This window comes from Myotis myotis, unplaced genomic scaffold (assembly GCF_014108235.1).
Source record: "Myotis myotis isolate mMyoMyo1 unplaced genomic scaffold, mMyoMyo1.p scaffold_m19_p_4, whole genome shotgun sequence".
NCBI classification, from domain to species: domain Eukaryota; kingdom Metazoa; phylum Chordata; class Mammalia; order Chiroptera; family Vespertilionidae; genus Myotis; species Myotis myotis.
The window spans coordinates 9,569,895-9,586,389 of NW_023416346.1; the positions used below are offsets into that span (position 1 = coordinate 9,569,895).

General features: G+C 41.8%; 1 protein-coding gene and 1 non-coding gene across 2 annotated transcripts in view; one reads left to right on the plus strand and one right to left on the minus strand.

Annotated features, from left to right (window-relative positions):
• WNK3 (WNK lysine deficient protein kinase 3) overlaps nt 1-16,495 on the minus strand; it is a 110,710-nt gene that overhangs the window by 92,299 nt on the left and 1,916 nt on the right. The window lies entirely within an intron of this gene.
• LOC118654783 lies at nt 12,267-12,373 on the plus strand. The gene has a single exon (XR_004967051.1). It is a non-coding gene; the product is annotated as a U6 spliceosomal RNA (small nuclear RNA).

The window sequence follows — 16,495 nt, forward strand, 5'->3', positions numbered from 1 at the left end:
CACTATTAAACAATACTCAAAATAGTAAATTATTTTCAGGGGATTATAATTATTTTCAATAAGGCCAGAAAGTATATGATGCATTCGTTTAAAGCCTTGCAGTTGCATTGCTACTGGGGTATACTTCAGTGACCACGATAGTATCTCTTCTACATTCAGCAATACAGAAACACAGTGCATTGAAATAGTCTACAAAAATCAGGCCTGAGCCCCGCCAGTGTGGCTCAATGATTTAGCATTCACCTATGAACCAGGAGGTCATGGTTCAATTCCCAGTCAGGGCACATACCCAGGTCGCAAGTTGTATCCCCAGTCAGAGTGCGTGTAGAAGGCAAACGATCGATGCTTCACATTGATGTCTCTCTGTCTCTCTCTCTCTCTTTCTTTCCTTCTCTCCCTCTCTTTATCTCCCTTCCTCTCTCTGAAATCAATAAAAAAGAAAAAAGTTTAAATATATATAAGATTTGCCCTGACCGGTTTGGCTCAGTGGATAGAGCGTCGGCCTGCGGACTCAAGGGTCCCAGGTTCGATTCCAGTCAGGGGCATGTACCTTGGTTGCGGGCACATCCCCAGTGGGGAGATGTGCAGGAGGCGGCTGATCGATGTTTCTTTCTCATCGATGTTTCTAACTCTCTATCCCTCTCCCTTCCTCTCTGTAAGAGATCAATAAAATATATTTTTTAAAAAATAAAATAAATGAATAAATAAATAAATATAAGATTCAAAAATCAAAGAGGGAGATATATATAGACACTCCCAACCCTGTTTGCCATTTAATTATCACCACTCCAACATGTAACCACTTATTCAATTCTTATAGCCCTCCAGAGTTTCTTTAGGAAAAAATAAGTGAATATAAATACATGTTCTCTCTCCCTTTCTACACAAAAAGTAGCATAGTGTGTACTAAATTTTTTTATAGTTACAATATTTTTATTGATTTATTTGAAAGAGAGGAAGGGAGAGAGAAAGAGTTGTTATTCCACTTATTTATAACTTAATTGGTTGATTTTTGTGTGTGCCCTGACCGGGAATGGAACATGCAACCTTGGTGTATGGGGACGATGCTCTAATCAACTCTGCTACCCAGGCTATCCTATATAATAAAAGGCTAATATGCAAATAGACCGAATGTTGGAACAACTGAACAACCGATCGCTATGAGGTGCACTGACCACCAGGGGGCATGTGTGGAACATGGTGGGCATGGGCTTCTGCAGGAAGGTGGAGCAGGTGAGCAGGATGCCAGACCAAGGCAGGGCGCCAGTCGCTGTCATCGGGGCGAGCCTCTGGTGGTTACTGAAAATTCTTTGCTCCCATGCACCATGGTCCCACCCAGCGTTCGGAGCTGCTGCCAGCACCAGCCCCGCTTGCAGCCGCTGCCAGCACTGACACCACCACTCACACTCGCAGCCGGAGCCACCGTTCACACCTGATGCCCAGTGCCAGTCCCTAAGGGCTTCCCCACCTCCCCCTGCTCCTGAGGGGCAATCGGGGCAGCAGCTGCCACTCGCACCCACTGACGGCGCCAGCTCTTCTCACACCCGCTGCTGGTGCAGGCCTCAACTGCTCCACGCTATCAGTGGGTGCAAGTGGGACCGGCACCGTCAGCACCTGGGAGCGGCGGTGATAGTGGGGCTGCCGGCAGACAAGGGATGGGGGGGACCGGAGGGAAGGGCCGGGTGGGAGTGTGGAGGATGGGCAGAGACCTGCCCCTGTGCCTACTGCAGCCTCGTGGCCCACAGTTCCTTTCAAGATGCACAAATTTGTGCACTGGGCCCCTAGTAGTCACAATATTTTAGGATACGTTTTTCCCTGTCCATACATAAATGTTCCTTATTCTTATTTTTACTACTTATATAGTATTCAGTTATTTGCTATGCTAGATAACATTGCATATTTCATTTTGCCCATGTGTGTACACATATATGTAAATACCCTGAAATAGGATTGCTGGATCAAAATAAATTTGTATATTTAACTTGTATTGAAACATACTAATATATCCAGAAGAGTACACATAATCCAAGTGTATCTTTATATAATGCTGCCAAACTGCCTTTCCACAGGCATTGTACCAATTTAAACTCCCACCTGCAATGTGTGAGAGTATCTTTTACCCCACATCCTTCACAATAAAAAAGGTGTTATCAAATGTTTTGATTTTTAACGCTCTGATAGGTTTAATAAAGGAATCTCTGTATGGTTTCAATTAGCATTTATCTTATGAGTGAGCTTAAACATCTCTCACATAAACAATAATTAAAGTCAAGAATAAGGCAGGAATTCCTATTATCACTGCTACCACCTACGGAAATAAAACAAGACCTACAAATATTGGAAAGTAGGAGACAAAATTCAAAACTTGCAGACTACATGATTATCTATCTAGAAAATCCAAGCAAAATAACTACAAAGCTATAATAAGGACTAAACAGCAGAGCTCAGCAGAAAAACCAAAGACAAAATCAACAAACAAATCAACAGCTTTGCTAGACATCAGCAATAATCAATTACAAAATGGAATTTAAAAGACAACTATCCTAACTTGAGGGCTAGAGCAGGGGGGTAGGCAACCCCACGAGTGGGGCAGGAAGGGCTGGGTACCCTAGAAGGAAGGCAAGTCAGTTGATTTTTTTTTTTTTAAATTTTTTTTTAAACTATCCTGTTCATAAGAGCCGCAAAGCTATAAAATATTCATCTGGGAATGAACTCAAGAAGAAGTATGCAACACATATAAAGAAAGCTGTACATTTTTACCGTAGTACATGAAAAACACTTTTTCTTGGTCCAAAGATTCAATATCAGCATCTTCATATCCCCCGCCAGATTATTCCAAATTCAATGCAAACCCAATCAAAATCTCAAATATATTTTTTGTCCAAAATTGAAAAGCTGATTCTAAAAGAATACAAGGAAATCCAAGAAAATCTTGAAAAACAATGAGAACTTGCCTTAGCAGGTATTACATACAGCAATAGTAAATTAAACAGTGTAGTTTCGGCACAGAAACAGACAAATGGACTACTAGAGTAGAAAAATCAATACAGAGTCCTGGCCCTGTGGCTCAGTTGGTTGGAGTGTTGTCCCATACACCAAAAGGTTGTGGGTTTGATCCTCAGTCAGGGTACATTCAGAAGGCAACCAATTGATGTTGTCTCTCACATCTGTGTTTCTCTCCCCACCAACTCCTTCCCTTCTCTCTAGGGTCAATGACCATATCCTCCAATGAAGAATAAAACAAAAAAATCAGTCCTCGCCGAAACCGGTTTGGCTCAGTGGATAGAGCGTCGGCCTGCGGACTGAAGGGTCCCAGGTTCGATTCCGGTCAAGGGCATGTACCTTGGTTGCGGGCACATCCCCAGTGGGAGATGTGCAAGAGGCAGCTGGTCGATGTTTCTCTCTCATCGATGTTTCTAACTCTCTATCTCTCTCTCTCTTCCTCTCTGTGAAAAATCAATAAAATATATTTAAAAAAAAAAATCAGTCCTCGCTGGTTTGGCTCAGTTGATAGAGCATCAGCCTGTGGACTAAAGGGACCCGGGTTCGATTCCAGTCAAGGGCACATGCCCAGGTTACAGGTTCAGTTCCTAGTAGGGGGTGTACAGGAGGCAGCCGATCAATGATTCTCTCTCATCATTGATGTTTCGATATCTCTCTCCCTCTCCCTCTCTGAAATCAATAAAAAAATATTTAAAATTTTTTTAATTAAAAAAAAAAGAATCAGTACAGAAACAGACACATTATATATGGGGATGTAGTCCATGATAAAGATGGCATTTCAAATTTGTGAGGAACATCTAGCATACCAAATGGTATCAGGATAACTGGCTACCCATTTTGCGGGGGAGGGGGTCAAAGCCCTACTTAAAACTCAGTCACAAAAATAAATTCCAGGTAGATTAAAGAGCTAAACATAAAAAGCAAAACTACAACTATTAAAAGAAAAGATGACAATATATATCTAACCTGAAGAAAGGCCTCCCTAAAAAGACAAAATGCAGAGATCATTAACGAAAAAGCTAACACATTTTGCCATTTGACCATGAACAAGGTTAAAAGATAAGAAACAGACTGGGAGCCAGCATTTGCAACATGTATAGCAAAGCATTAATATCTAAAATATATAAAGAACTAAAAAAAATCAGGAAGAAATACTAATGACCAGTACATGCATGGTAGAAGGATGGCTCAAACTAATTAGTAAGCAGAGAGATGTAAATTCAAAAAATTCAATGTCGCCGAAACCGGTTTGGCTCAGTGGATTAGAGTGTCGGCCTGCGGACTGAAAGGTCCCGGGTTCGGTTCCAGTCAAGGGCATGTACCTGGGTTGTGGGCATATCCCCAGTAGGAGATGTGCAGGAGGCAGCTGATCGATGTTTCTCTCTCATCGATGTTTCTAACTCTCTATCTCTCTCCCTTCCTCTCTGTAAAAAATCAATAAAATATATTTTTAAAAAAAATTCAATGTCATTCTTGTCCATCAGATGAGCAGAATAAAATATGCTAATATCATGTTTTAAGAAGTATGTGAGAAATACTGGACTGTTACCAGGTAAACTGGAATAGCCTTTTCATATGGCAATTCCAATTGCGAGTAGCTAGCGCAAACTTGTCACCCAGCAATTCCACTTCTTAGTATTTACCTGAGAAATATTCCTATACATGTACAAATATATATGTACACGGATTTTTTTAATGAAGCATTGAAATAGAAAAAAAACTGAAAAAACCCTTAAATAAGGAGACATATGTAATAATTTCAACAATAAATAATTAAAGAAAAACACCTTAAATAGCTATCTTTAAGAGAATAGTGAAATAAACAGTGGTATATCTGTACTGTGTAATAATATGCACCTGTTTAAAAAATGAGAGATGGATATGTACTGATAAATAAAAATCTTCTACATATATGTATTGAGAAAAACAAGTTGTAGTACTATGTATACATTGCATCTATATATATCTGTAAAAATCCCCCCAAAAACTTTATATTTCTATATGTACTCATATTATGTGTACATACATATAAAAAAGACTGACAGGATATGCTCTAAACTGATCCTAGTGGTTAAAGAAGCATGTAGTATGAAATACTGTGTATCCATTAAAAACAATAAAGTGAGCATATACATACTGACATATATATGTAAATACAGAGAAAAAAGACTGTACAAGTTCATAGTCAACTCTTAAGAGTTACCTGCTGGGAGGGCAGGACATTGGGTAAAGGGGAATCTTAAGGTTTTAATCTACTTCTATATTATTTTAACCCTTTAAAGCAGAACTGTCCATCAACAACCTGTACAAAAGAACCAGCTCCGGATATTATAATTTCTTACAATAACTAAAGGAAAGACAAAACTAATAATTATGTACAAATATATTCAAATGACTACTATCAGTTAACATGTATTGAATGCTTTGTGCCAAACACTGTAATCATTTTCTCATATAATCATCACAAGAATCTTGAGGTAAATATTTTTATTCTCATTTTACAAATGAGGAAACTAAGCTCAAAAAATTAAGTTAACTTGCCTGAGATTACACAGCTAGTAAACACCAGGGCCAGAATCCAACCCTGGCATTTGACTCTGAAGTCCAATCTTAACTACTTCTAATATGAGGCCATGTATCACTTGGAGCCAGATGCACACACTACACAACCCTGAATTTCATAGGTACATATACTGCACAACCCCATCACAGTCCTTAGGAGTTTATAACACTAAAACTATCTTCTTCCTCACTTCCATCCTCCAGTTTTGATTTGGCAAGGTCATTTCTTCAATTAAAGATGCCCATTTTATGTGAAAAAATGTCTGGGTCCAAATTAGAAAGGGGGTTGAAATCATCTCTATCTTCTTTCATCATCAAAATTAAACAATTTCTATTTATCAATCATCTACCCTCAAATCCTTACTTAACACCTTACTCTGCCTAACCCTTTAAAGCGTGGCAGCCAACTCCTAGGAATATATCCTAAGAAACCCAAAGCACCAATCAGAAAGAATGTATGCACCCCTATGTTCATAGCAGCACACTTTACAATAGCTAAGATCTGGAAACAGCCCAAGTGCCCACCAGCAGATGAGGGAATAAAAAAGCTCTGGTACATGTACACAATGGAATACTATGCAGCAGTGAAAAAGGATGTCTTCCCCTTTGAGACAGCATGGAGGGACCTGGAGAGTATCATGCTAAGTGAAATAAGTCAGTCAGAGAAAGACAAGTATCACATGATCCACTTATGCAGAATCTAAGTAACAAAATAAACTGATGAATGGAGTGTATCCAGAGACATGCAAGCATGGAACAGAGTGCGGAATCTCAGAGGGAAGGAGGGGTTGTGGGAAATAATCAACCAAGAACCTTGTATGCGAATATGCATGGCCCATGGCCACAGACAATGAGGCAGTGAGGGCCTGGGGGGGGCAGGCTGGAAGGGGTCAATGGGGGGAAAAGGGGACATATGTAATACTTTCAACAATAAAGAATTATTTTAAAAAATAGATCCCGCCGAAACCGGTTTGGCTCAGTGGATAGAGCATCAGCCTGCGGACTGAAAGGTCCCAGGTTCGATTCCGGTCAAGGGCATGTACCTGGGTTGCGGGCATATCCCCAGTGGGAGATGTGCAGGAGGCAGCTGATCGATGTTTCTCTCTCATCGATGTTTCTAACTCTCTATCTCTCTCTCCCTTCCACTCTGTAAAAAATCAATAAAATATATTTAAGAAAAAAAAAAAATAGATCCCTACCCTCATGGAGCTTAAATACTAGTAAGGGGAAACAATAGTTAACAATAAGCATAATCCTATATAATAAAAGGCTAATATGCAAATAGACCAAATGGCAGAACAACTGAACAACAGGTCGCTATGATGTGAGCTGACCACCAGGGGTGCGGAGGGAGTCGTGTGTGGAACATGGCAGGTGTAGGCCACGGCGGGATGGTGGAGCAGGTGAAGCGGGGGTGTCAGACCAAGGTGGGGTGCCAGTAGCTGTCATTGGGGCGAGCCTCTGGTGGTAACTGAAAATTCTTTGCTCCCATGTGCCACGGTCCCACCCAGTGCTTGCACCTGCTGCCGGCGCTGGCCCCACTCGCACCCACTGCCGGCGCCCAGCGCCAGCCCCGATCGCTCGGCACCGTAGGCGGGTGAGATTGGTGGCTGCCAGCCCCAATTGCCCTTCAGGGCTTCTCCACCTCCCCCTGCTCCTGAGGGGAGATCGGGGCCATCAGCCACCTCTCACACCTGCCTCCGGTGATGGTCCCACTCGCACTCACTGCCGGTGCCAAAGCTGCCACTCGCACCCACTGCCAGCACTGGCCCCACTCGCACCCGCTGCTGGTGCCCGGTGCTGGTCCCGATCACTCTGCGCCATCAACAGGTGAGTGGCAACTGCCAGCCCTGATCATCCCTGAGGGCTTCTCCACCTCTCCCTGCTCCTGAGGGGCAATTGGGGCTGCCGCTCACACCCGCTGACAGCGCCAGCCCCACTCGCACCCGCTGCTGGCATGGGCCCCAATTGCTCTGCTCCTTCAGCGGGTGCAAGCAGGGCCAGCGCCATCAGCACATGGGAGCGGACGCGGCAGGAGCAGGGCTGCTAGCAGACAGGGGACCGGGGGCCAAGTTGGGAGGAGCTGGGCGGGGACGTGGAGGATGAGCTGAAACCTGCCCCTGTGCCTACCACAGCCTCACAGCCCACAGTTCCTTTCAAGGTGCACGAATTCATACACTGGGCCCCTGGTAAATATATAAAATATCTAGTATTTGCAGTTTGTGGGTAAGAAACAGGTTACAACATTAAGTAGCATGGTCAGGATAGGCTTCAGTAAAAAGGTAACATGAGGAAGTAATGGTGTAGAATGTCTAAAGGAACAGCTAGTTGCAAAGGCCCAATGTCAGGAACAAGGCTAGAGCTCATAAGGTAGGTCTAAGCTGGAGATGTGAATTTGGTGTGAAATGGTATTTTATGCCATAAGACTATATGAGATCACTGAAGCAGGGACTATAGATAAAGTGATAGTCACGACTTTCACTAAAAGGAGCAATCAGAGAAACCTAAATTCTTAGGAAATCCAAGAGCACAGAAACATGGTAGAACATATGTAAGGAACAGTGTGTATCCCCTCTCTCCTTTGACCCATCAAAATCATATGAGGACTTAAGAATCCAGTTTTTTTAAAAAATAAAAAATAAAACGTGGCAGCCAAACTACATATAGCACCCAGGCCAAAACCACCTCACCTCACTGACTGTTTTTGTGCAGTAGATAAGCCTAGAAAGACTTTTACACTTTTAACGGTTGGGAAAAATAAAAAGAATATTTTATGACACACGAAAATTATTCAAAACTAATTATTTCAGTGTTCATAAATAGTTTTATTGGAATATAGCCATACTCATTCATTTACATATTGCCTAAGGCTGCTACAACAGCCGCTGAGTCCTTGCAACAGAGACTGCATGGCACGCAAAGCCTAAAATATTTACTACCTGGTCCTTTATAGGAAAAAGTTTATCAGACCTTGCTTTACAGTTTCCAAACGAACTTTAAAAAAAATTTATTGATTTCAGAGAAGGGAGAGGGAGCGAGAGATAGAAACATTAATGATGAGAGAGAATCATTGATCAGCTGCCTCCTGCACGCCCCCTAAGGGGGATCCAGCCTGCAACCCGGGCATGTGCCCTGACAGGAAATCAAACTGTGACCTCCTTCCTGGTTCATAAATCGACGCTCAACCAACGAGCTACGCTGGCCGGGCTTTTTTCCTTGTTTTAAGCAAGGATTTCACCCTTCACAAACAATTTGAAAACAAAAATAATATTCTTTATTTAAAAATCACTTATGTAACTTTAGCATAAAGATTGTCTCACTTGCTGTATGGAAGCTTCCTGATCATAAAAGTCTCACTGACTCATAAAAAGCTTTAGAATATCCCTCTCTTCAAATATCAGGTATGACCTTAAAAAATGCATTTCTCTCCCACAAATGCCCAAAGAGTAGATACCACAAAATAGCTTCATTTAACTAATACACACATATAGTATTGCATACTCTGTATTTTATAGTTTAAAAACTTTAAGTTAATCCACTTGCAAAGCAATGAAGCTGGACCTTTATACACACCATATACAAAAATGAACTCAAAACAGAGCAAAGAACTAAATATTAAAGCTAAAACTATAAAACTCTGCAAAGAAAATAGGAGTAAGTCTTCATAATCTCAGATTTGGCAACAATTCCTTAAATAACAATAAAAAGATGAACAACCAGATTTAAAAATGGGAAAATGACTTAAATAAACATTTCTCCAAAACAGAAATTCAAATAGTCAACAAGCATATGTAAAGATGCTCAACATCATTAGTCATTAAAGAATTACAAATCAAAACCACAATGAAATATCACTTCACACCTACTATCATGGCCACAAAACACACACACACACACACACACACACACACACACACACACCCAGTAACAAATGCTGGTGAAATTGGAACTCTCATACATTGCTATTTGCAATGTAAAATGGTACAGCCACTGTGGAAAACAGTTTGGTGATTCCTCAACAAGTTAATTATAGAATTACTATATGAACCAGAAATTCCACTCCTAGGTACGTACCCCAAAAAGTTTAAAACAAACTTTGGACAAATATTCATACCAGAATTATTCACAAAAGCCATAAGAGAGGGCTTCCAGTCAAGATGGCAGGGTAGGTAAACATTGTCCTCGCCCCATCTTACAACCACATCAAAATTACAATGAAAACTACAGAACCATCATTCAGCACCGCCTGAAGTTGAGCTGAACTGTAAGTCCTATAACTAAGTATATAAAGAAGAAGCCACTTTTGAGACTTATAGGACGGGTGAGACTCGGAATGGGCGAGTCCCACACTCATGTGTGAAATTTAAAAATCAGGAGGGAGGTCCTGGCTGGGTTGCTCAGTGGGTTGGAGCATTGTTCTGTGCACCAAAAAGGCTGCAGGTTCTATTCCTGGACAGGGCACATACCTAGGTTGCAGATTACAGTTGGGGCACCTACAAGAGGCAACTGATTGATGTTACTCTCTCACATTTATCTTTCTCTCTCCCTCTACCCCCCCACCCCCCTCTTTCTCTCTCTCTCCCTCCCTCCCATCAATAAATATATCCTCAGGTGAGGATTAAAAAGGAAAAATCCTATCTAATAATAGATAAACATGGTAATTGACCATACCTTCACTACGCCTCCCACTGGCTAATCAGCAAGATATACAAATTAACTGCCAACAAAGATGGCGGTTAATTTGCATACATAGGCACGAAGCGGCGGAGTGAAGGCTTGAAGGCGGCTCCAGCCGGAGCGAAGGCCTGGGTCCTGGGTGCCAGAGAAAAACCGGTGCTGGCAGCCAGGGGAAGGGAAGGCCTATTGCACGAATCTTTTTGTGCAACAGGCCTCTAGTTTAAAAATAAAAATCGGGATGGATAACTTGGCTATAGAGATCCCCTCTAAGGAGCCAGGGGTCCCAAACCCTCACCAGGTCCCCCAGCCCAGGGTTCTAGTGTCAGGAAGTCCCTTTAACTCTAACTGTGAGATGGAGGCTGCTGGAGTCCAGGCATTCCTCTTAAAGGGGGCCCGCCACAAGGATGTACTTGGACTCACAGTAACTCAAAAGGTGCCAGGAACATACAGGGAACTGAATTGTCCAGCGAGGATTGGAGGAGCAGCTTTCTCCCAGACAGAAGTATTGGCAGAGGCCATTGCCCCTTTGCTGAGCCCTCCTCACATAGAGCTGGCAGGTGGGTGCCATATGTGAGTCTCTATTAACCTGGATAACACTGTTAGCCCTGCATTGGTGGTTCCCTGAGACCCTGCCCCACCCAACTTGTGGGCCCACCCAAGCCATTTCCAGTGGCTTTTCCATATAAATGGCCTGTCTTGGTTCATGCTTCAGACTTTCCTAAAATGTCTCAAACAAGCAGCATCTGGGCTTAGCATGCCCAGTACCTCTTGCTAAGTGGCCCCTGGCCCGGCACTAATGGGTAGCCAGCTTTGATTAGCAGCTACACCACTCCCAGTCAACTACAAGCCCAGCACAAGTAGTAGCCATCTGCAGACTGCTATCTAGCTCATGCCAGGTGGCCCTAGGCAGAACACAGGTGGTGGCTGACCTTAGCCTGTACCTTCCATGAGGCCCCAGACCCAGTGCACACAGTGGACAGCTTCAGACCATGCCAAACCACCACCCAACCACCTCCACAAGTGACACACTCAAGGGGCTGACTCAGTAGGCCCCAGTCTCACTAAAGCCAGTCCTGCTTCATGGGGTTGAACCCTACACAGCATATGCTTCACGGTGGTCATGACCCGTGCTTGCAGCCAATGAGCCCGGGGGTAAATCCCTCCCATTGGTGCACCAACATCAATCAAGGCTCAACTGCAACAGGAGGGTGCACACAGCCCACATGGGGAAAACACCTGGGGCACCCAGCTCAGGTGACCAGGGAGGCTGCACCACTGAGCCCTAGAGGACGCCTACTACATAAGACCACTCTACCAAGACCAGGAGACATAGGAACTCTACAGGAAGGCAGTTAAAATGAGGAGACAAAGATACATGTCCCAAATGAAAGAAAAGAACAAAATTCCAGAAAAAGAATTAATCAAAATAGATAAGCAATCTACCAAATGCAGAGTTCAAAACACTGGTTATACAGATAGTCAATGATCTCAGTGAGAACTTCAACAAAGAGATAGGAAACATAAAAATGGAGATTTAAAAAAAAAAACACATAAAAAAGAACCAGTCAGAAATGAAGAACACAATAATGAAATGAAGAATACATTACAGGGAATCTACAGTAGAGTAGATGAAGCAGAGGACAAATTAGTGATTAGGAAAATAAGGAAACAGAAAACACCCAATCAGAACAGTGAAAAGAAAAATAAAAAAAATGAGAATAGTAGCAGGGTAGGAGTGCAGGAGGGTATAGGGGATATAAATGGTGATGGACAGAGACTTGACTTGGGATAGTGAACACACAATACAGTGTACAGATGATGTGTGGTAGAATTGTGCACCTGAAACCTACATAATTTTGTTAACCAGTATCACCCCAGTACATTTCAATAAAAAGGGAAAAAATGAGGATATTATAAATAGGAACCTCTGGGACAACTTCAAGGATACCATCATTCACATCATGGGGGGGGGGGGGGGGAGTGCCAGAAGAAGAGAGAGAGCAAGGAATTTAAAACCTATCTGAGTGCTTGCTTCGGCAGCACATATACTAAAATTGGAACGATACAGAGAAGATTAGCATGGCCCCTGCGCAAGGATGACACGCAAATTCGTGAAGCGTTCCATATTTAAAAAAAAAAAAAACCTATCTGAACAACTGATGGAAAGCTTCCCTAATCTGGTTACAATTCATAATATAAAATCGTTTTTTCTATCAGTAGATGAGTGGATAAAAAGGGTGTGGTACACCTACACCATGGAATAGTATGCAGCAGTAAAAAAGGATCTCACTCGGACTGGTTTGGCTCAGTGGATAGAGAGTCGGTCTGCGGACTGAAAGGTCCTGGGTTCGATTCCAGTCAAGAACACATGCCCAACGGGTTGCAAGCTCGGTCCCGGTGGGGGGCGTGCAGGAGGCAGCCAATCAATCATTTTCTCTCATCATTGATGTTTCTATCTCTCCCTCTCCCTTCCTCTCTGAAATCAATAAAAATATATTTTAAAAAAGAAGGATCTCTTACTCTTTGAGACAGCATGGAGGGACCTGCAGACTATCATGCTAAGTGAAATAAGTCAGTCAATGACAAGTGTCACATGATCTCACTCATATAAGGAATCTAATGAACAAAATAAACTGATGAACAAAATAGATCCAGGGACACAGAAGCATGGAACAGACTGCAGAATCTCAGAGGGAAGGTGGAGGAAGGTGGGTGGGTGGGAAAAGATCAACCGAAGAACTTGTATGCACACATGTATAACCCATGGACACAGACAGTAGGGTAGTAAAGGCCTGGGGCAGGGGGTGGGGGCAGGCTAGGAGAGGTCATTGGGGGGAAAGGGGGACAAATGTAATACTTTCAACAATGAAGATTTTTTAAAAAAATATATATATATATGATATTTAAATTCACAAGTAAACAAATAAATATAATAGTTTTTAATCAAATATACAAAATCCAATGAAAATGACGTATTTCCAAAAAAAGAAAAGAACATATTTCTATGTATTTTATTTTATTTTATTTTTATTTTATTTTTTTAAATATATTTTATTGATTTTTTACAGAGAGGAAGGGAGAGGGATAGAGAGCTAGAAACATCGATGAGAGAGAAACATCGATCAGCTGCCTCCTGCACATCTCCTACTGGGGATGTGCCCGCAACCCAGGTACATGCCCTTGACTGGAATCGAACCTGGGACCTTTCAGTCCGCAAGCCGACGCTCTATCCACTGAGCCAAACCGGTTTCGGCATATTTCTATGTATTTTAATGATTTTATGCAAATAACAACTTAAAACTTTGAAATGAAGATACTTGGAAACAAACAAAAAAAAAAGTCAAAAGATGTTAAGACCCCAAATGCCTATGAACTGATGAATAAGCAAAATGCAGTATACACACACAATACAATATTATTCAACAAAAAAGGAATGAGCCCTGGCCGGTTTGGCTCAGTGGATGGAGCGTCGGCCTGTGGACTGAAGGGTCCCAGGTTCAATTCTGGTCAAGGGCATGTACCTTGGTTGCGGGAGCGTCCCCAGTGGGGAGTGTGCAGGAGGCAGCTGAATAAATGTTTCTCTCTCATCGATGTTTCTGGCTCTCTGTCCCTCTCCCTTCCTCTCTGTAAAAAAAATCAATAAAATATATTTAAAAAAAAGGAATGAAGTATTGATATATGCCAGTCTCAAAAACATGCAAAGTGAAAGAAGCCAGACACAAAAAGCCATGTATTATATGATTTCATTTGTACAAAATATCCAGAATAGGCAAATCCATAGAGATAGCATATTAGTGGTTGCCTGGGACTGGGAGAAAAGGGCATCAGGGAGTGACTGCTTAATGGGTACAGGGTTTGCTTTTGGAGTGATAAAAACGTTTGGAACTAGATATGCAACATCATGAAGTTACTTAATGCCACAGTCTGTAAGCTCTAAATGGTAACTTTTATACTATGTGGATTTTATCACAGTAAAAAGTTACCAGGCAAAAACACAGGAAACAATGTTGCTTCATTTCTATTTTCAAAAGTGCATGAGCCGAAACCGGTTTGGCTCAGTGGATAGAGCGTCAGCCTGCGGACTGAAAGGTCCCAGGTTCGATTCCGGTCAAGGGCATGTACCTGGGTTGCGGGCACATCCCCAGTGGGAGATGTGCAGGAGGCAGCTGATCGATGTTTCTCTCTCATCGATGTTTCTAACTCTCTGTCTCTCTCCCTTCCTCTCTGTAAAAAATCAATAAAATGTATATATAAAAAAAAAGACAGGGATGTTCTTTGTAAAAAAAAAAAGTTCATGAACCCTAGACAGTGTGGCTCAGTTGGTTTAAAGGTTATCCCACAGACCAAAAAGCTTCAGGTTGTATGCCCAGTTGGGGCCCCTGTGGGAGGCAATGGATTGATGTTTCATATCAATTATTATTATTTCTCTTCTCTTCTCTCTCTCTCTCTCTCTCTCTCTCTCTCTCTCTCTCTCTCTCGCCCCCCCCCCCTTCTGTCTCTAAAAATGCCCTAGCTGGCATTTGATAATGGCTTACTTGATAGAATGTTGGTCTGGGAATTGAAGGGTCCGGGGTTTGATTCAAGTCAAGGGCACGTGCCCAGGTTGTGTATGTGTTGGGGGGGGGGGTCAAACCCCAGTAGGGGGTGTGCAGGAGTCAGCAGCCTATCAAATGATTCTCTCTCTCTCCCCCTCTCCCTTCCTCTCTGAAATCAACAAAAGTATAAAATAAATATAAAATCAATAAAAATCAATGGAAGCATATCCTCAGGTGAGGATTTTTAAAAAAACTCATGAAAAAATTATATAATCCTGAAAAAAAGGGGGCATTAAAGGCTCATTTCTGTAGGAAGTTAATCTCAACATGTTTTCAAATCCAACAATCTCACGACAAGCTCAATCAAAACAATTAAAAAATGGCATCAGATTCTACTTTTGAAGCCCAGAGAATTTCTGAAAGAATGCCTTACAGATGTCCTTTCCAGTCATCAAATATCTCCTAACAGCACCATAAATTTTATGATTTCAAACCAAATGGAAAAGACCCACCCTTCTGTTGTATTCTGGCTTTTAGCCAACAGACACAATAAAGTATATCTGCAAATAGAGCTGGTCTACTTATACTATGATGGGAGACTGAGAAAGGAAGGAATTTTTTTATACACAACGCCTCCCCAAACATATACAATGCAAAACTTTTGGCCCTCCATTACTTTTATGTAAATTATCTGATTAGAAATCTGATAGTAATATGTTTTCTTTTTTTACTTAACTATTTTCTTTCTTTTTTATTAAAATTTTTTTAAAGTATTGATTGATTTTTAGAGAGGGAGAGAAGCATCGATTTGTTGTTCCACTTATTTATGCATTCCTTGGTTGATTCTTGTATGTGCCCTGACAGGGGATTGAACCTGCAACCTTGGCTTATGGGGAAAATGCTCTAACCTACTGAGCTATTCAGTCAGGGCCTTATGACTATTTTCTTTACTTCTGATTCTGGTTCACTGCAACCATTGCCTTTATCATTTACTGGCTAAATGATAGGACATCTTAATGAAAAGAAATCCCTCTACTTTACAGAAGAAAGTTAAAGTCCACATTACAGAAATTTAACTCCTAAAACACTACATAATAATTATATCAATGAATGTAGACTTGTGATATGAGGATCAACATTGGTCTAGAAGTCAAAACTCCAGGGTCTACCACTTACTTTACTAGGACAAGTCTTATTTTCTGAGCTTTATTTTCTCTCTCGGGTATAAAAAGGAAAACTTTCCTGCTTGTCTCCCAACAGAAGTACAGTAATAAAAATATGTACAAGGTGGTTGGTCCCACTAAAGAGGGGCACCTAACCTAGCTTGGTGTAGGATGCTGAGAAAAGGAAAAAAGATGGGAGCAGGAAAGAGTTTCAGAAATAGCTATTGAATTCAAATTCAAATTCAAAGGGAAATGGAGAGAGAGCATTCCAAACTAGGGGGTCGGGGGGAGGCTCAGAAGCAAAGGTGGTGAGATGAACACCACAAATCTGCTTATGTTATTTCCTTTCTTTAAGAGTCAAGGGCTCCTAACTCTTCAGAGTAGTCCCTTCACCCTAACCGCAATGTAAGATTCTAGCCTTATCTCATTCCACTCCCCAAATATACAATGCTTATTCTTTCCAGCCTCAAGACTTGAATGTTCTTCCACTCCAGGAACATCTAGCTCAAAATGGGGACACTACCTTGGCCTGCCAGAGTGAGTGCAACATTTCCA